This window comes from Bactrocera dorsalis, chromosome 4 (genome assembly GCF_023373825.1).
Source record: "Bactrocera dorsalis isolate Fly_Bdor chromosome 4, ASM2337382v1, whole genome shotgun sequence".
Lineage (NCBI taxonomy): Eukaryota > Metazoa > Arthropoda > Insecta > Diptera > Tephritidae > Bactrocera > Bactrocera dorsalis.
This window is the reverse complement of record NC_064306.1, coordinates 72,846,589-72,867,469: the sequence shown is the minus strand read 5'-3', so window position 1 is coordinate 72,867,469 and position 20,881 is coordinate 72,846,589. Positions and strand designations below refer to the sequence as shown.

At 35.8% G+C, this 20,881-nt stretch overlaps 1 long non-coding RNA gene across 1 annotated transcript; it reads right to left on the bottom strand.

Annotated features, from left to right (window-relative positions):
• Positions 1–9,612: 9,612 nt before the first annotated feature.
• LOC125778334 (uncharacterized) lies at positions 9,613–20,621 on the bottom strand. The gene is made up of 3 exons (XR_007422631.1): positions 19,955–20,621; positions 13,171–13,583; positions 9,613–9,737 (listed from the first exon to the last, which is right to left on the bottom strand). It is a non-coding gene; the product is annotated as an uncharacterized LOC125778334 (long non-coding RNA).
• Positions 20,622–20,881: the final 260 nt, after the last annotated feature.

Below are 20,881 nucleotides of genomic sequence, written 5' to 3'. Positions count from 1 at the left end.
CAAATTGAATTTAATGCCACATTCATCATATTTTTATGACAACTACTCTCCTGATGGCAACAGTACATTTTCCGCAAATCATCGTCGAGAGTGCCGCTTTGCTATTTGGAGGTAGGTGCGAGGGTGGCAAGCTGTAAGTGGGTGCGGCAGAGATGTGCCAGTACGGCTTTCATGCTCCACAAGCAAACACGAAAACAGCAAGCACTTGAGGAGAAGAACGTGGTAATTTAGTGACAGTTTCCTTAGTCACGTTCTCAAAATTTTGAAATTTATTTCGGCAAGTTTTTCTTGTAAGAGAAAATCACGAAGCGATAGAGCTTCAGTCGTAACACAAAATTGTTGCTTGTTAGGATCATTTGTGAGATTTAAGCAATAAATAAATGTTAGATTTTATAGACCAAAAAATATTATGTTGCCATAAGCATTTTTAAGGTAGTGTTGCTAACATTTTGATTCCTTTCCTGCATATTCGATTGTCAGTTAAATTTAGTAATTCATATAATAAACTTAATGCTTCTTGAAATGAAATATTTAATAAAGAAATTGCATTCTGCTGAGCTCCTAATCTACTTCTGTAAAGCTAAGTATTATTAATGGAATTGTTGCACGTATTTACATTCTTATGAAATTGACGAATGAATAGGATTTTCGCTCTCACTTTCCGGGATTAAGCAAAGTCACCTTTTGTTAGCTAAACAAAACCATAAACTCACAACCTAACATCACTTATATCATTCAACAATAATAAACGTAGAATATTGGATTTGAATTAATAAAGCCTGTGGGGTTTGGACTAAGACATTCGTGGGTATCAAACAATTTATTTCTTCCAAAATATTCTTTTACCCAGAAGGCTTGTGGTGCTTAGCTAATGCCATCAAAACTATTCATTCACCTAGCTCCTCAGCGTCTTGGCTAAATGAAGTGCTCGTTAAGTGGTGTGTTAATATTGCGTACTACTTTATGAGATATTTCATTTATAACACGTCATATGTATGTATATAATTAGTATATGTGAATATACCTATGTACATATGTTTGGTATGTACTTGAGAAAATATTTGAGGCACAATACTTTACTTACGAACTAAGTGAGTAATGCCATAATGTGTGCACTTAAAGAAAATATAGTTATGTTTGTTACCGCAGCCGTTGCTGATGGAAATTTGGTTGACGTGACGTATATGCAACACAAATTCCATAACCAAATACAAACATGCCGCAAGCTGCCGGCACAATCATTTATGTACATGCATGTGTGGACGTGAGGCATCTACATAAGCACGAAAATGAGAGTTACATAGAGCAAATGCAATTTACGTGAAACAATCGACGTGCAATAATTCTTGAAACAATGCGCTCAAACTTAAAATACTTCCGCGCTTACATTTGCATATACTTTATTGTTTCCTGGAGTTGGAAGCAGAATATGATCACACAGCCTGACGTGTTATGGCATCGATGTCGTAGAATGTATTTACTTTTACTTCTTTCAATTTTTTGCTTAAATTTGGTGGAGTATAATATTATTCATTCACTGAGTGACACCGAACGAAACGCACTGTACTTCCGACTTGTTGCCCTAGTGTAATATAACGTTGAAATGCCGCGTCAATACAAGCTCGCTAATGGCAAAAAATAACTTTTATTTGTGAGTTAACAAACGGAAATCACGCTCACACCAGAAAACGCCTAATGTTCTGCTCATTTCCTATCTCCTTCGATTGTCACTGAATCACAAACATAAATTCCATTAAAAGTGACACTTTAGATTTTCGTACTTTCTAGTTAACATCCCGCAATGCCTCTGACAGCCCAGCACTGGGCGTTCACTCACTTAACTACATTCATATAGTTGCATATTCCGTTAAACGCGTTAAGCAGATATTCCGAGGTCTTCCGCAGATCAAAGTCACGATGTGTATATGTGTGAATGTTGGTAAGGGTAAAATTACTTTCTAAAAGTTGAAAATTATAAATGAGTGTGCACGAAAGGTCGCCGCGTGAACTATCCGCAGTGAGACAGCAAAGTTGGTCCTCTTTGCGCTTGGCATTGTGAAGTTTTTGCTGAGATAACCTTTGAAATCTTTTGCTGAACTTCTGTGCTATCCGAGCATTGTGCAGAGCGGCAGGGTTGAGAACTCTTTCTCATTTATTATGAGCTGCAGTATTTAATGGTGCAGCAGAGGAACTTTGCAGTATATGACAGTAACTTAAAATTATATTTTAAATATGTCAGCAGAAAATCTAAGAATATTAAATCGTGTAAAGCTTAGAATTGGTGGACTTGTCAATGGTAGATACGACTTTCTAAATATAAAATTCTTTGATATAGGGCATTAGATCCTTTCAGATATAGTAACATCTAAAGAAATATAATACAGAGAGCTGAGTCGATTTAGCCATGTCCGTCTGTCTGTCCGTCTATCTGTATATATACGAACTAGTCCCTCAGTTTTTAAGATATCGTTTTGAAACTTTGCAAACGTCAGTTTCTCTTCAAGAAGTTGTTCTTTTGTCGGAAATGCCGATATCGGACAACTATATCATATAGATGCCATACAAACTGAACGATCGGAATCAAGTTCTTGTATGGAAAACTTTTGAATTTGACGTCGTATCTTCACGAAATTTGACATGGATTGCTCCGAAAAAATTGTTCAGATCGGATTACTATAGCATATAGCTTCCATATATACTGAACACATAGTTACTAAAAGAAATGCACCTGTGAAGGGTATATTATCTTATCTTGTTTGCTTTCATTCTTTTCTTTTCATCTCTGTTTGCACCTAGTCGTATATCTGATGGAAGTAAGGTGAATTTACTTCTACTCAGATATTAAATGGAGTATTAACAAAGACTTCAAATCATTTATTTCGATCCCATAAAACAAAGTCATTAAAGCGGTCATTATTATCTGCTACAAAACTCCAGCGAGAAGAAATATACAACTTCGGTTAGTGTTAACGATGGTAATTTCGGTGGCATGTATATACTTCCACCATTTGGCAACAGTTAAGACCAAATAACCGCAGCGCAACTAAAATGTTTATCTCCGACTTTTCAATAAAATAAGTAATCAACGTTCTAACACCGAGTCAGAAAGGCATTAAGCTTGTAACTTCTTACTCGCGAAAGCAATCAGCAAACGTTGGTGAATGGATAAACATATAAACATGATTTCACTACATTTTCGCTGCAGGATACTCACGTATTTGCATTTTACCTTAGTCGTTTATAGCTAAATATATTTTTCTCGTTTTGAACTATTGAAATATATCTTTGAAATAGTTATATGTATAAAAGAGATGTATGAATTTTGTGATAATATCAACAGGTAAGTTTTTATATAAAAACAAAAATAAAAAAACGAACTTTTTAAATTTAAAAACAATATTTCATCAATGACAACGATTTTTTTATTACTTTATTTAGCATTTAAATCAACTACATTCCAAAAACCAGTGCCTGCACCAATCTACATGAACATCTCTTCTTCTGCTTTATAATTTATTTCTTTCCTCCTTGAATCACGAAAACTACAAGCGTGGCAATTAAATGCGCTTTTGGGTTTACCACTGCAGCTCAACGAAGTGTGCAACATCCACTTCACTTCTCTTGACGACGTAAATACTCAAATTTCAACATCACTCAAGGGAACAAAAACTCACACTAACTTGTTTTTGTAATAGTTTTTAGCGCGAAATTCCAGACAAGCGCCGGCAATAATATGCTCGCTTATTTACTCAGTTTGTCAGCGATAGGGGAAGCGCTGAAAAGCAAGAAGAGAAGTTCATTTTAAAAAGTTTGCTGCAAATTATTATAAAAGCAAGCTGAAAGCATAGGCGAGATGGTAAAACGAAAAAAGTAACATAATATACTTTCCACAGCATATTTTTGGCCACAATTCTTCACAACTACAAGCACTTTCGTTCGTATAAAAGAAAACTTAGAAAGAGTTTGAAGCAATATCTACCACAGGACTTTCCAAACCGCTCCATCATTCAGTCTCTCTTCCATATTTTTCCATTGCGCCCCATTGTCGTACAAACATGAAGTCGCCAGCTTTTCGATCGGTGGGTTAACCGCGCCAACTTTATAAATATTTACATTGTTCTTAATATATTCCCCCTTCGCAAGTCTTTTTTTCATCCGTCATATTTCTTTCTATCGCAGCAACTCTGGTCAATTTATTTCTAGCACAGGTACCCCGTTTGTCATCTGCTCTCTTCAATAATTCGTGCCAACTTTCAGAGTTGAAATTTTTATTACTTCACTTTTACACTTTTTTCACAGATTTGTAGTTGATTATTTATTATTTCTTGTTCTTTTTCTCCACCAGCTGACTGTTCTTTCCACCGATTGCACTGTATTTTAACAGTAGAAGAGGAATCTGGCTGCATAATTAGAACACCTTTTGTGGCTATCGTCACTTTTTGTTAGTTTTTCACAATAAGTGTTTCGGATTAAGTTTGCTGCTCTTTTGTGAAGCTAGTTTGGCTGGTTAATTTTTAATTCACCATATCACCTTTTCAATTCAATTTCTATTTTTATTCAGCGATTTCTTTAGTTATTCCATCTTCAGTAAACTATTCTGGTATAACCGTCCAAATAAGTTAATTTTATCAACCTCAGCTTTTATTTGCCAAATAGTTGAAAAATCCCACCAAATTGAATGGACATCTGCAAGAAGTTTTTGCACAATTGTTCAATTGTTCATTTGTACAGCAGAAGTAAACGGAACTGAACCGATAAAAATGTCTATCGACCGCCAGAATTGGCCTTTACTAAATAGAGCCAAATTTCGCACCACACACAGGGCGTATGAGCAACATTTCTGCTTTGAAAAATTTCGTTTCCCAAGCGACCAGTCCACTTTGATTCTGCGTTTTGAACATTTTACATATCATCCACAATAAAAATTACACTTCGTGCAACTGAAATCGACTAACTTTCAATATTGCAGTTTATTCAAATGAGAAAGGTGAGCTTCACTTGCAAATCGCAAATGTATTCGATCATCTGTGACCACTGGAGTGTGGTACAGTGACAGAAGTGTAATCATAGTTTGGTTTCTGTTTGCTCATGATTCCCGCCTTATTGTTCAAGTCATTGTGCAATCATTCAAATTCACTTTGATACCTTGGGAATCTTTTCACCCACCTTACATAGCTGACCCGACACTCTTCACATCACCGATGTTCACAACCATATTGCACTGCTTTTTGAATCGACAGGCATTCAATTGATTTGAGTTTGAATTTGTTGTAATTTGCGTTTTCACTGCCAAACGTTTCATAAGTCGTCATCAGAGCTGGCTAAAGCGAATAAAATGAAATGAAATTCTCAACAATGTGCAATTTAACAGCGAAGGGGCAAAATTTTCTTTCGCCTTTTTAGACAAGCTGACTTATGTAAAGTGAAATGAAAACTGCAATCCAAATCAAGTATGATTGCTTAAATTGGCCAAAAAGTCCGGCCTTCAAGTCAAACATTGTCAGTGGAAGTAGAGTGAGACGTTACAGTGTGAATAAAGCTATGATTGGTACAATTTCTCAGTTGCTTTTACTTTTATGAGTATAATCATGCAGTCTGGATTTTCATCCGAAGGCATTTCTATTAAATAAAATCTCAGGTCATGGAATATGTAGTTTTGAAATGTAACAAAGATGTTTTTTAGCCAAGTCATCATTAAATTAAGCTTGAAAATAATCTTAATGTTGGAACGTCCGCTTAATTAATGACTGCATCTTCAGCTAAGGGTTCTAAATAAGGAACTGTTTGGTGGTCCTTGGTATGGTCTGGTCTCTCTAGTTGAATATTATCACATTATACATTACATTAAAGATAAGCATGGCTGAGTTAAGTATGTATGCTTCTAATAAAACTCGATGAAATGCCCTGATCGGAAAATGTTTGTTATTTTTAGTAATATTCACTGCGGATAATAAAGTAATCTGCTGCTGGTGTGCTGCCATAAACGTTACTGCTGTTAAGGCCATAGTTTTTGTACTCAGCGTCTTCGCTTTATAGAACCTCGGTCTATATAGCATACCTATCGCATTGGGTTTGCTGAAAATGCTAAGTATTTCAGTTAATAGTCAGTTTTTATTTATGAAGTCATAAAAGAAGAGCGACTTCCATGGAAATGTCATAAATTGTAAATAAACTTCAACGGAAACGAAAACAGCAATATGTTGCACATAAGACAAATGCTATGAGTTGGGCTAAAGCTTATTCTGCTTGTGTGTATTAAACATAAAACAACACTTTATGACATAAAAACCAAAAACCATAAAAATCTAAAACATACATATACACTCATGGTCCCACATCCCTCCGTAATCCGGTAGTAAGGGACATTTAAATTCAACATGCACAAACAAGGCAAATAAGGAGCAACAAAGCACCTTTTATGCCTTAAGCGCATTTTAAAAGCCTCGTGAGTCGATTTAAAAACTTAGAAACAAAATAACCCGCTAGTTGCTTTAATACTCGCCAGACCTTCTTGAGAGTGACTTATGAATACAGCAGAGCACAGAAAGGAGTCTCGTGTCACATGTATAGTATATAAGAACAGAGTATGTTAGCTCCTACCTCGCGCATGCTTCTAAAAACTGCACGGCCCAAACTATTCAGACAGGTTGCAACACAGCCCTCAGTGCCTAATGGTGTTTACATTACTCACTATAATACGATGAGTGGCGGCGTAAACATATTTAGACCCACACTAGAGGCGTGAAGGGAAATGGCAACAAAGAAAGACAAAGAGCAGAAGCGAAGCAGCAATGAAGCAATGAGTTTCAGAAAAAATTGCTACACTTTAAATTATGCAAACGGCTCGGTTCTTTTCACAGTCTCTTTTCATGGCCATACTTACACCACATAATCAGTGAACACAGCAGCAGCGACTATGAGAATCAACAACACGTCGGAAAAAAACTAAAAGCAGCATAATCTACTGCTGTGGTTGCTCTTACTATGCAGATGCAATTGAAAACATATATCCATTGCAAATTGCTTTTTTATTGAAGCTTTCGGCATTTGACGCAGATATCTAAAAATTCGAGACTGAGTTTTCAAATTTAAGAACTAGCATGATCATATATGTGAACGTTGGCATTTGAAGGCAGAAAACCAATTTGAACTGTAGTGTAAATTTGAATGCAATAATAATTTTAAAGTTTATTTTTAAAATACATATCTTAAATATAAATGTATCGTATTTCGTTTCATGTTTTAGAATCTTATTAATATTATTATTTCAGTCAGCTTGGTGATATTGTATGTAATGTGAGTCAGTTTCAAGTAGCTAGGAAAATTAATACTTCTCTACATATCGTAGTTTCTGCTTTCAGTAAAAGTAGCACAATCCTAATTTGTCTTTCCAATTGAGGAAAGTTAAGCAGCATGCATTTCATTTTACAAATTAAACAATTCGCATTCTGATGTGAATTAAGATACTCCTATTTAAAGTTAATTTTACATTTAGACGTGTGCCATGAAACATATTTCCCTAATTCTTTCATTAATCTAATAATCACTAAGCTAAATGCACAATGAAACTCAAGCTATCTTGTAATAACTTTAGGGAGATTTCTACAACAATTTTGTTTAATCAAGCACAAGTTACACATGGACCCATAGGCAAATTCGATGGCAGTACTTGCAGAACTAAGTATAATACAAATGTGTGTTTTCTTGCGCAACTTCACCCATAATCGTAAATAACTTTTCTGTAAAATTTGCCATTTTGTAAATTTCTATGACGAAGAATTTTTGACTCAAGAATAGTTGTCGAACAAATGTAAAAGTGAGATCTACAAATTGCCGTTGGCGCAGAAACGTTTGGTTATGCATATAGTCGTAGTTTAGATTATTCAACCTAAGTCTAATTACCAACAATAAACTTTTTGGAAACGACTTTATTGCGCAGTTGATGGTTTACCCTGCAGCCACTTATTGCAGTTTAAGCAGCTGTGGTTGTGTGGAGGTGGATATACTCAAATATGTATATGTACATGATTGTAGCACTTTCGTTTTTGTTTGATAGTAACCCGCAAATATGGACTATTTATTATACTATAGGCTCAGGTTACATCAGAACACTTGTGATTGTTAATATATTGTATATTAATATATGTAGTAAGGCTGTGGACACTTCATACTGACTAAGTGGAATTCTCAGATTTACTTTAGCCCTCATTTCATGTTACTCATACGCCAAGGTACACGGATCTTGTATGTATACGCAGCTCATTAGCTGTTGAGATACATCCTTAGCTAAGAAAACGGGGTAAATTAGAAATCCATTTAATGAAATGTTAATCTGCAATTTTAGTAACACAAATTCCACCAATTAATTTAACAACCAAATTATTTAACCAATTAATTTAACTTTCTTCTTAGAAATTTCGTTAATGTAGCTTATATGTAGCAACCGAAAACCACCAAAACTTTACGAAATAATTTAACCTGAAACCACTTTTGCCTCCTCACTTAGTCACATAAATGTACTTAAAGCCATTTGCAAGCCAGCACAGGCACACAGCATGTACATATGTTTAACCACGTAAGCAGCCATAATTTTGCTAATTTTAGTACGCATAACCAACAACAACAACACGATTCCTACGGCTATAGTGTCAACATTCGAATAACATTACAAGTGCCTTAGTGTGCATAAGTAGCAAAAGCCACAACCACAAAGATGGCCTTAAGTGCGAAAGGGGAGAGAAAGCTGTTCCTAAAAGTGGTAGACTAACACACAGCTGTACATTTACTATTACACGCGCACTTGAATCTCACAAATGAATAGTTATGCAAGGAATAACTGTAGTTGCTTTTAGTGGTACTACCCAGCATCAAGAGTTCTAAGTTTTCTATTCCTAAAATGAAAACGTGACATGTTCATTCATCATCTTGCGTCACAATCCGCTTGCAATTTTCCACGAAGTAGTTTTTAGCAGAATCGTTTTTCGTCAGGGAATCCGTGTGCCAAATTTCATTTCGAACGAAATTATTATATGGTTAATGAAACTACTACCCATACATAAAGTAAAAAAAAGGTTCATTGACCTTATGAATGTAAGCATTCGTTGCCTTCATAATTTAAACCAAGTTTTTTGACTTGGCTAAATTTTAGCAAAAGGATCATTGACATCTAGCATGTACATGTATTTTAATCTTACCTGGAGTTCTATTTTCCAATTTTCTATGAAAGTAAGTAAAATTTTACATTTAGCATTTTATTATTATTAAGACTTGAGCTAGATGTTCTGTTTAAAATATTATTGCTTCAAAGAATTTCACTCCTTTGCAGTAGTGCCTGCTCTTCTTTCTCATACACAGGTGCAAGGAATCCAGAGTAAAATTTTATTCATTTTTTGCCAAGAACAAATCCTGTCGCGGGTTTTCATTGGAATGGGCTTGGAAGTAGTAAAATTGCTAAAATATGAAATGGGATGAAGTTGAAAATATTTAATAAATATATTTACTCGTCTCAACTCAACATAGCCAGATGACGAAATCCAAATTACGCCCGTTGCTATTTCCTCCGCAAATATCAATCAACTTGCTGCCATTAGTGTAAAATTGTTTGCTGTTACTATGTGACACGTAGGCATATTAATTTGAGCTTTTGAGATCTAGTGGTTTACTCCAACATGTGATGAGGACACATGGCTGAATTAAGGAGTTACGCTGGTTTCCAAGCGAAAAACTGGCTCATCTGCCTGCAAAGTGATAAGAATTTAAGTGACTTTAAAAGGTATGGAATCGCAATTACTTCTAATCTTATACATATATTTTCTAATTTATTTTCGGTGTACTAGCCGACGGTGGACAGGAGCGTATGAGCAACATTTGCGTACAGCCACAGGACTTTGTGTGTGTGTTGTAGTGGTGGCTAACATTGTTCATGCCATTGCTGAGTTCTCTATTTAAATATTTTAGTGCCAAATATTTGCATTTGTGTCTGTTTGGGTTTTTTGTTAGTCTGATTAGCTGCTATTAGTTGGAAACATTGTGTCTTGTTTACTTTACGAAAGAGGAGTAACAAGGAATGTATTTGTTGTTGTCATTCACCAGATATACAAATATTTACGCAAACTTGCGGGTTGCATAAATTGTGCAAATTACTAAATTTTGATAAGATAATGAGATGGGCTTAGAAAGAACAATATCAACAACAAAATTTTCACATCACGAAAAGTGCGACAGCAGAGCTTCGAATTATTTTCAAGTAAATCATATTTTTTTCAAAATTTATATACTTTTAGCTGCAACGACAGGTTAGTAGTCTTAGTTAGTAGTATTATTGCTGCCTCTAAACAGATGAGAAATTGATATATAATACCATCGCTTAGAAAAAACATGTTTGCAGCGGTCCTGCGATACACAAGGAATCGTTGGACTCACATCTCTAAGTTTTGCTTTCTTTGCACGAATCGCTTGTAGTCGCTGGAGAGTTTCTAATTTGAAATGATCTTTTTCGTCTGATTCTTTCTGAGGCAAAATGAAATTGGCTTTGATTGCAATCATTGCAGCTTTAGAATTTATTCCAACGAACGACTCCATGAAAAGATATTTATGTAGACGTCGGTATGCGAATAAGTTTCTAGGGCAGTTCGCTTTGTAGATAAATATTTCTCGCTGAATTGAATCTTGAAATTTTCAATAAACTACAAAAAAAAAGGTACATTGCTGCCGTCCGAACAAACCGAGACCGAGTGATATTATGCTTCACGTATTATAAAGATAAAGTCATATTGTGTTGCTTGCTAGGAATTCTTACATTATTTCTCGAAAAGTACCTAAAGTTTTGCACAAATATAAAACTTTTTTAAACAAGTAGTCCTGGTGATACAATTTCAACTTTAACTGAACTCGCTCCAAAAAAATATAATGATCTTTTAAATATTAAAAAAAAATGTATCAAATACATTAACAATCCTTTTTAAATTAAGAAATGCGGCGAACTGTTCGACTGATTGAGTTTTTAATATTTCGATGTCTCTTCTGTTGTTCGAGAACTAAAAGTTCAAACCAGAGCTCTTAATAATGAAATGGGTCTTATTTGCCCTCAATATGTAGTTTCATAATTTGTTTTATACAACTAAAATTGATAAAAAAATTTATGCGAAATGATTAGTGTACTCAGTGAGTGAGATTTCATCGCTTCTAGAATTAAAAAAAAAACTGGGAATATAGTAATTCTCAACTCAAAGTTTGCCAAACAATGTTTTTAATTTCCTTCGCGAACCAACAAGGTCACTTTAGAGGGTTTTTTATAAATGGGCGTATTTAACAGTTACCAAAACGCACATCTCATTAATCAGCTTGTAGGAACCAAATTGCTTGACCGAGCCAAAATATTATATTTGGGTGTTCGGCAAATGAATTTCTAAAAAAATGCTCGTTGCCAAGGTTGTGCTACAGTAAAAGCCAAACCTACATAAATATTGAGGCTTTGTGCTTTCTAGTCGCAGTGAGACTGGACCGCCCACAGTTTTGTTTTCCACCACAAAAACTTTTAACGTGAAATATTGCAATGGAATCATTTGCGCTGGAAAGAATACCAATGCCAAAATATAAATTAACAAATGTGGCAAGTAGCCATGCGAGCGGCAACCGCAACATATCACAATTTCAACTTGAGCAACTTGCTTCACGGCTGCAGCCAACAGCAAAAATCGAGTATTAATGCCAAGTTTACGCACTCCGGTGTTGGCGGCTTCGCGCAATGCATCATCACGTGGCGGCCCAAAGGCGTATTTCCAACTAAAGAAGAAGAAGCTTACTCTTTACATTCGAAAATTAACGAACTTGCAGCCATTACTTGCAACTTCTAACAAATGATATCAGCGGTCCTCTTCACCATTTCAAGCTATTTGGTTGCGATTGGCTTGTGAATATTCGCCATAATTCGCGTTTTCGGTTTGCCAACACAAACATTTGTCTAGCTTCTGCCCCGCGTGCCCATGTGAACGACTTTAGTGACTGAGTAAATCGCAGGTTCTTGAAGTGAACTGTCAGCATGCATACTGCAGCTCAGCTTCCCAGCCGAAGTGCATAAATAAATGCCCACATGACTCTTTCTACGTGAGCATCATCGCTTACCTGAAGCAACTCTTATCAGCCGCAAAGCAACCAGAAGTTTGCTTACTTTGAAATGAGATGCTCTTGAAATATGTGGTGATCTTCGAAAACGCTTCATTTCGTTCTTTTTGTTAAGGAATGTTAAATTGTTCAGTAAATGCTGCCCCCGCTTGCGTTTACAAGCTTTTGAGTGAGTTGCTGTAGTCAAGAACTTATTTAGACTGTTTCAAACTCACAAAGAAGGGAAATAGGCGAAGGCATAGGTTTGAACGTTTGCCATCTTTTATCTTTTCTAAGCGACAGAAACGTATTTTGAAGAAACAATATTTACTTATTCCCGTTGAGAAGTACATACATATAATATATGAAGCAGGACATTAGAAGAAGATTGAGAACGGAAATTCACCACAGTTTGTTGAAAATGATTTTAAGGGCAAATCACGGTATGATGTACACAATATATTTATAAACACACGTCATTTCTATATAAATATTAAGAAAATATGTATGTATGGTACATATGTATGTGGAAAAAGCTAAATGAAAACACTTCATACGTTTTGTGGATCATTTTTCCGGTCAGTTTTTATGATTTCAACTTCATAAAGCCCCTTGCAATCAGTTGAAAACAGTTTCAAATAACTTGCTCCTAATTTAAACCAACTCTGGTTATTTCGTTGAAAATTCCTGTGCGCTCATCCGCCAAAAATAATTTCTTAAAACCAAAATTCTCTGTAGTTTGGATTATGAAGAAAATACATACGAGCAGGTGAAAACCAGAAACTGATTAAATTTTGTGACAACAACAAATTCTCGTTCTGGCCACACATCTTTCACAAGCCTTAATCCCGAGCAATTTCAGATTTCTGCCGCACCGATTTAAGCGCAATTATTTAAGCTTTTAGCAATGGGTTTTGATGCCCAAAGGCAAAGAAATAAGTTAAGCACACAAAATGATTCATATTGTACAGCTAGCGGCATGAGAAAGCAATAAACAGAAAGCGAAAAATCAAATTTTAATATTCTTTATTGCTTGTCAAAAATAAGTATTTAAATATATCACATTACATTTCTTATTTCATTCGTCGTTCATGTTAAATTCGTGTTTATTTGTTGTCTGTCCGCGTGTTTTCCCACAATAGCTTTGATATTATTCACTAGGCAGACGATTTGCCGTCAATGAAGATTAATGTGTCTCTTTGACGCTCGGGAATATGAAGATTCGAATAAAATTTGCATTCCGACCAGCAGACACTCTTACGCAACGAGCGCTTACATGTCGTTATTTATTAGCTATTTTCGGCTTTTATTCATTTGCATTTCCTTCGATTTAGCATTGTATGTCGAGAATGAATTTGTTTCATAGAAATATGATAGAAATTTATTATTGTAGTGTTACTAGATTTGTTGCTTTTGCTGTTGTTTTGAATGGCAACTTATCAATTTGGGCCATGTTTTGATATCAATTTGTTCTCCTCGTTCTGTAAAGAGAAAGAACAAAAATAAAATTTCGGTTAGTTTGGAGGAGAATCTTTTTAATGCATTTGGTATTTCTAATGTACATAGTAGACTTCAGACAGAGAAGCGCTTTCATAATACATTCATTCTCTTCAGAACTTCTGCGACTTTATTTCAAATCTTTTTCTTTCCCGCTAGTAAGCACTCGAAAATATGTTTAGGCGAAGTTGGCTCGTGTTGCTTAAGTCTAAAAGTAGATCTTATTTTTGAAATATATCCGGTTTTTTGCTTTTTCCACCTCGAAATTGTTTCGTATCGCTTTTCAACACATTTGCTTTTTAATTTAAAAGAATTAGTTGTGGCAGACAAAATTAATTTCCTAAGCCGGTGAGTGTCTTTTCAGGACAGGACAATTCAACTATTCTTTGTTTTTTGGTGTGTACTTTTTCAATTTGGATACACATAAAGTAAGAAAGTAGCAATTGGCCGAAAGGGTTTTAAAAATGTGTTTGTTTATTTCCTTTACTTTTCAATTTTATTGTTTTTATTATCATATAATACAATTATGTGATTTTATATTGCTTTGTATCCTTCCATCTTTTCAACTTTGTAGTTGTAAAACTCCAGGAAATTGCATGAAAAGCTTTTCACAAGATCACCTTTTGATTTGTGCTTCACAGTCGACTTGCTCATTACTATTGCTATGCAACTCTGCTCATTAAAAACGTTCCGCTCTATATATCAAGCCGAGAAATGACAAAAACACAATGAACAGAAAGTCCAAAAGCAGGAAAGAGGTATGTAAAAAGAAGAATTTAATTTAATTTCCACCAGCCACCATCAGCCACCACAATTCAAATGAGATTTTTATTCAGCAGAAAAATTACTGTTGGCAAAACTCCGCACTTGGAATGCCAAGTACAAAATCTCCGCGTCAACTTTCATGTAACTCATTGGAGAAAGAAAGAAAAAATAGCAACAAAAACAACAAAAATGCATCCCTTTTAGGTACTTTTCTTATGCGCGGTTCCACGGTAATTCCGGGGTTCCATGGTAATGCCGCTTTATGTTATTATTTTTTTTTGGTTAGGGGACACGCTTGTTTTCGCTCATGCTCCGTAGTTGATTTTTTTACTTAACTTGCATGACTTGCAACATTCAACGAAATCTGAAACATCAGCATCAACAACAATAACATAAATGGTAACTTTGCGGCGGTGTTAGACGGAGCAACAGGAATATAAAACTATGCTGAAAGAAAGCCTTTTTGTGTAGTCTTCTTTGTATGAGTGGTTGAGGGCTATGTCATTATTCCCACTTCTTTGGTCAGTTGAAAGGTAGAAAAATTAATGCTAACGGGAAGGTATAAAAAATGCATATCATATTCTGACGTCTAAAAATGTGCTATGAAACTATTTATAACTCGCAAAATGAGGAAAGGGATGTTTCAAACAAAGAAAAAAGAAGCGGCCCACAGAAAAACTATTAACAATATTTGGCCGGTGGAATACTTTTAAAAAGTTGTGCATTAATATTTTTTAAAGAAAGAGAAGAGGGCACCTTCTATGAGCACAGAAAAAAAGATGACGCTTTCATGTGTGTTCTTTTACAGCCAAGCTAAATCGAACACGCCACATTAAACATCGACGGGTCAGCTGTTTTCCTTTCTTTCCAACAATTGCTTTCTAAAAATCTTTTATTCTAAATAATTTGAAACTATTTTAATGTCAGCACTTAAAATTCTCAGACCTCTGTAAGCGTTTGTAAATGCGAAAGTAGAAATTCTATGTTCAGTTATTGTTGTTGTTGATTATATTATTGATGTTGCAGTTGCTCTGTTAACGTTTGGTTCTTGTTCCTACTTCTGTTGTTATTTCACTTAAGCGTCTGTTGGAGTGTTGTCATCTGTTTTTCTCAATTGCTTGCTGTTCGCATACGGTTCTTCACACTCATCTTCCGTCTTTTTGTAACCTTTTTCCGCTGTTTTGACTGTTCACCACTTCGGTTTCGCACTTTTAAACTTTCCTTTCCTTGGCATTTAACACTTGCATAACGGTGTTTGTGGTTTTTCCGCCATTTTGATTTTTTGCGCCAATAAACTGTGTTGGGTTTCTGGTTTTTAGGCGCATTGTGGTTTAGCTGTTACTTCGCACCTATCACTTCCCTGTGGCTTTTAAAAGCAGACAACACACTTACTTGCTAGCAAAGAACACTTACATACATACGTTTTTTGCGTGTTAGAGTGACTGTGTCCGTGTATAACTAAATGTGGGCGAAGGCAGCTGCTTAACCAGCAACAACACGCTTTGTTGAGCATAGAACGCCGCTCAACAGTTTAGTGCTGAGCACGGCTTGAGTCACTGTCCAGCAGCATCCAGCAGTAAAGAAAAACCATAACTTTAATATTATTAGGCTTAATACCTTATTATTTCGTTATTCAATTTCCGAACTAAACAGGTTACTTCATCGGTATACGGCAAACACATAAACTCCCTTTAGAAGAGAAGTATGTTATGTACTATGTGGGGAAATCAAGTAGTTATGAATTACTTTCGAACCAGTCAGCAGTCAAGTTTGTCTTCTTCGGGGTGTGTAAGGACACACAAATAATTGAGTTGTTTTGTAATTTTATTTTGTCACCAAAGAGAGCGGCAAGTCAGAAAAAGTTAGAAATATGCATATATTACAAAGGGAAATCGTGTTGGAGGATTTTCTTTTTGAAGTTTTGAAATTCAATACTTGTGCTATTTGTCGTTTGTATACGAAGAGTACTAAATTCGGAATGTTGTAGATTTGCGTAAATAAAATAAAATAACATTCCTTTTGTCTAAAAGTTTGATAGTTAAGAACTTGATTTTTTATTATTCCGACTATGTTTTGATATATTTTCTCAATTTTCCATAACATTTGACTTAATTCCAAAAATGATTAAACATGTATTTCTGCTTAGATGTAAATCAAATCAATTGATGAATCAGCTTAAAGACTAACAAAGGCTTAACTTAACATTATCAAAAGCAAACAAGGAAAAAGGTAAACGCTGTGCTCATCGCTCTAACTTTTCACGGCAAATTAATGTCTTGTCTATAGTAAAACAAGAGATTTCCTTCAGCCGGAAACAATTTATTGTCTTTGGCCTTACACTTTAGTATAAGGATGAAAACAATATTTTGTATATATGTTACTTGTAATGCGGGAGTAGGCGAAAAGAAGTCAAATACATTTTTATTCCAGGTTCAAAGTTTCGTTAGTTTTTGCCAGAACTAAATACTAAACATAGGGGAAGTGCTTGTCAAGGAAATGAGCAGACAGCTTCGTGGAATAAATGGGCCAATATATTTTGGTGGTTATAAAAGTGAGCACTTCTTGATACGCAAATGAGAATAAATATTAAAATTAGATCGGAGAAATGGTAAGCAGCAAAGACTGTGGAAAACCTGCGTACGGAATTTAAACATACTGTAATTTGCGATGATTTATGTCCGCTTCAAGTTGCAACATGAATCCTTGCCGTCTGCTTAACTGCAGTGCCCCTCCTTCTCGCTCAAACCCAACTATAACTCTTACTCTGCGGGAACATGTTACATTTCAAAGCATTTAACTGGTCAGGTTGTCTAAGAACAAAAAGTCAACTACAGAGTAGAAAAGATGATTAAAAGATAAAAATTGTCTATTGCATACAAAAGAGTACAAGAGAGAATATTCTTCCCTGCGACATTACTACCGCTACTGTAGCTCCATTTGCAAGTTATGCTCTCGTTGCGGCTTCAGTGCAACGGAAAAGATAAAAAGAAAAAAATAATTATCCGAAATTTCAGAATTATTTCAAAGTGCAACATAAATAACCACGAAGTACACTAATTGTTGCAACAAAGACAACGCAAAGGTGTGAAAAATAAAACGAACAATGCAGATGCCACATAAGCCAGCCAAATGCTACATAATGTGATAAGTTGTGAGCTGAACAACACAATAACAGCATTGTCAAGAGTTGCAACAAGGGCACATTAGCAACGCAAAGTTCACCGCGAATGAATACCTACTTCTCTCTTCCCAATTTCCTTATCTCCTCTTCACTACAATTTTCTTGTTGCAACTCGTTTCTGGATAATCTGAGGAAATTGAACATTTGTTTGTCACACTTTTCACTTTTCGGAAGAAATTGGCCTTTATATATTTCGAGAATTCTTATATAGGTTTGAAAGTGGTGACAGTTTGTTAGTATATGTGTATGTTCGTTGGATTTGCTTATATTACGGAGGTTTTGGACTCATTTGACTTTTTGCCTTTAGTGGTAATAGAAAATTTTGTCGTCGCTGGGTATCCTTTAAAAATTCTTTTGAGCAATTTTGTGCAATGACCTTTTTCCAATTGAGTGCGTATAGCGTACTGTAAAGATTGTGGTTGCCACATGAACTTCGAATACTTGATTTAAAAAAAATACCTCATAACAACAGCAACAAAGCCCGTATTAAGCAGAATTTGAGGAATATTTAAAGAATATTTAAGTTTTTAGGAAATTGTTGGGAAAATTCGTTTTGTAATTAATAAGCTATGATAGATACGAGTATAAAATACAAAGACTTAATTTTATAACTTTTGAACAATTTGATAGTTTTATTCAACGAATTCACAATCCAAGTAGCAATTGTGCCTATCATTACCCTCCTAGATTTACCGCTTTCAAAAAATCTCTATACAACGTTTTTCATTTTAACTCAACTGCTCAGATCATCTGTTGCTACTCTGTTATTTGCTCATTTAAAGTCGAGCAAAGTCAATGTCCTACTTTAGCCGGTTTGTACAAATGTATTCCTCAGTCAACAAATAAAACTACGGAAAACCATCCTAGAATTTATTGCGTGTTGTCACTAAATCTCTAACCACACAAATACTTAAAGCACATATTCATAAACTGTAAGACTCTGCCAGCGCACATATGCAAATAAGCCAGCAGATATCTTCGGCGCCACATTGAGTTCATGGGAACCCAATCCTATTTCTCACACTGCTGTTCCCATACAAAAAGAACAAAAGCACACAATCATGAAACCACAAATGTGGCACGTCACTCAAATGTATTGGAAAATGTCAAGGACGAAATCAGAAATTTGTTGTAGGCAATAATATCTGAACACCTATTGGGCAGAGAAGGCTTCTAACGAGCGAGGGGCGCAGCGCAGCAGGAGTTACTGTCTATCACTGGGGCTCTGAACCTTTTGACATATTGTGCGCTCAATTGCTGCAGAATGTCTGTACGTCTGTGTGTGTTTCGGTGAAATTGCGTCTATCGCAGTTTTTGTAGTTCAGTGGTACGCGTTTCCGTTCGCTTTACTTGCTTTCTTTATCCTTGCAAATTTCTGCTTGTATTTTTGTACTGTGTTATTGACGACACAACAACAAACTCTACTCATGTAATCGTCCACCAAACAAATTAACGCGACCTTGTCGAGGGATTGGGGACACACAATTTTGCGCCTGCCAAAAAAAGCCCGTATGTATGTATGTGAAGTCACTGTCAATGGTGTTTTCATGTTCATGTCGTTGATTTACTTTTTTCCGCTATCCTAATTGCCATTTTGCAGATACATGCCGGGGCTCACACGCCGCTTGTGGCCTGAGTGCAGAGGCTGTGTCTCTTGTACTTTGTTGTTTTGACTTCTCTTCCAATTGCAAAAATTTATTAGAATTACCGCAAAGAAAAACAAGTAATGTTCTTTTTCTTTGTTGTACCGTTTCTTTCGTTTCCGAACTTTTAGGTGAAAACACATATCCGAACTTCACCCGACCCATTTCAACGAAATTGGGCACGTAACATTCTCCTCACATCCTTATGTCACAGTGCGTAAATCGGACTATAGCCACTCCTATTTGTCATAGAACACAATTATAAATTCAACCTTTCCTTTCCAATATCCAATAATGCCTTTACAGTTTTCCACATCGTGGCCAAAAATTGTTCAAATGCAACTAAAACTGTTTGGCCTAGGGGCAACGTGGCGTATGCGCAACTTCTTGAAACAGAGCAGAGAAAGTCTTAACAGAACAACGAATATAGACAAATTTGTATTTGCAATTTAAACGCCCTTTAAAGTGTGTTTTGAATAACACTACTGACACAATAGAGACACCTCCATCAAAAGTGGGGAGATGAAAGGATTTTCTCAAAAGCTAGTCAGATTACGGCTGAGAATTGAAATGAAAACGAAAGGAGGCACAGCGTTACAAATGTTCCGGTAGCATTAGCCTTCGCGGAGGCGGTGAATCAGAAGCGGAAAGGAAAAAATTCAAAAGCTACATTGCACATTGTTCCCACTTTCACGACTATAAGTACATTTATATTTTATATAAGCGTTAAATAACTTAGAATGCCTTTTGACCTTTTGGTGCGTACATTTTAATATGATAATGACGCTGCTTTTGCTGTTCTGCCAGAGACATGCTCCGGATCCTTGTTCTGTTTTTCACTATATCAACAGATATTGCTGACGACGACGCTGGTTGAGTGACGAAAACCGTGAGCTGAGGCGTTAATTAAAATTTTAAGCCCTCGCGGTTTGGAATTTTTGTTTGAAAAAAGCGATAGAAATGCACCGGTCTAATAACTGTTCGAACACTCAAACACGTGGCACACATTGAACACACATTGGTATGATGATTTTCACTCAGAGTTATACTGGTGCTATTTCGGCCCGATTTTTATCCTAAACTATTTATCGCTTATTTGCACTTAGGCAGCACTTTCCAACCACACTCGTTGCCTTACTTCTTTTTTTAAAGCATTTCTGTCGCGCGTATGCCAGTTTTAGCCACCGACTATACGAGTATTTACAGACTAAGCGGCCATCTCCGTGCTGACGAACGCTTATTGTCCTGGTAAAGTGCATTTTATTTCACCTTTAACGTTTGACTACATATAGTAAGACTTTCGCTAAAACTTATTTATTTCCAACTAAACTTTCGCTTCTGATCAAATTCTTTAATATCTGCTTTTAATTCCACATTGCTGCCAACATGTAACGAACCGTCTCGTGAAAGCACACGTTCTAAACTGAACTGAATCTTCGCTGCGACTGAGGTAAAAAGCGAAGATCTAGCTGAGTAGCCGAGTGATGAGATGAGGCGGAAAACGCATATGGTATATGTTACACATCGCGAATGCAAAAGCTGTGTGTGAAAGCAGCGTTGTTGACATATAAAACTATTTCAATTATGTTGATGCTACTGCTGCTTTTGCTGCTATTGCTGCATTCTTGAGCACATTATTGTCGTCGACGTGGTTCCTCTCTCTGACTGCGACGCTGCTGCCATAGCATTTGCC